The sequence below is a fragment of the Olea europaea genome, unplaced genomic scaffold (assembly GCF_002742605.1).
Source record: "Olea europaea var. sylvestris unplaced genomic scaffold, O_europaea_v1 scaffold41567, whole genome shotgun sequence".
Taxonomy (NCBI): Eukaryota; Viridiplantae; Streptophyta; class Magnoliopsida; order Lamiales; family Oleaceae; genus Olea; species Olea europaea.
In genome coordinates, this window is record NW_019261326.1 from 1 (window position 1) to 1,024 (window position 1,024).

At 32.7% G+C, this 1,024-nt stretch overlaps 1 long non-coding RNA gene across 1 annotated transcript; it reads left to right on the forward strand.

Annotated features, from left to right (window-relative positions):
* Positions 1-14: 14 nt before the first annotated feature.
* LOC111387658 lies at positions 15-676 on the forward strand. Its single transcript, XR_002701440.1, has 3 exons — positions 15-175; positions 299-432; positions 513-676. It is a non-coding gene; the product is annotated as an uncharacterized LOC111387658 (long non-coding RNA).
* Positions 677-1,024: the final 348 nt, after the last annotated feature.

Consider the following 1,024-nt stretch of genomic DNA (forward strand, 5'->3'; position numbering starts at 1 on the left):
TTATTTATTTATTTTTGTGGCAAAAAACCCTCATCTGATTTTCAGGTCTGTACTTCACAATTGATGTTTATTTGCAGTGTCAAAAAGGGAACAAAATTACGAGTCTACTAGACTTCATTTTGAAAATCTTGTCAAGAGATATGGGAATCCTATTATCATTTTAAATTTGATTAAGGTGAGGATTTAATTTCAACTTTTGTACTTAATGGCGTTATGATGAATTGTTAACTCCATATTTGTTACTTGTTGAATTTGTTAAAGTGTATAATTTATAGGCATTGAATTTTGTTATCAACAGACAAATGAAAAGAAGCCTCGAGAATCCATTCTTCGTACAGAGTTTGCTAATGCCATTGAAGCTATTAATAAAGATCTGTCAGAGGAGAATCGTCTTAAATTCCTTCACTGGGATCTTCACAAACATTCTCGGAGGTATCCCATTTTTTATCCTTTTTAGATGTGCTCCTTTTTAGAAGATCTAACTAGTCTTTCTTTTTAACTATTTTTCTCAGTAAAGCTACAAATGTTCTTCTACTCTTGGGAAAGGTGGCTGCATACGCATTAACACTTACAGGTTTCTTCTATTGTCAAGTAACACCAGCCTCGCAATCAGACGGATGTCTGGGATGGCCTTCTTTTGAGTGAGTGTGCTCATACATTCCATTATGTTTTCTGAATTGTGTTAAAATCATTGTATTTGCCATTTTTATTTTATTTTAAGTATGTTTATTTTCTTAAGTTACTGAATAGTCATCCCTCGTTGTGCCTAGGACATTTTTATGATATAAAATATAAAATAAATACCTCTCCCTTCTTTAACAACTTAAATATTTAGATGAGATGGTCCAGCATGGTACTAGAGCAAACAAAGGTCCAAAGTTCAACTCTTAGAGCCAACCCCCCATCTATGAAATTTCAGGTTTAAGGTCTTAAGTGAACAAATGATTTCATTATTCCCATCAGGAGCTTGTAGAAGATTTAAAAATATGAACAAAATAGATTCCTTTCTCCAACGACTTATGTT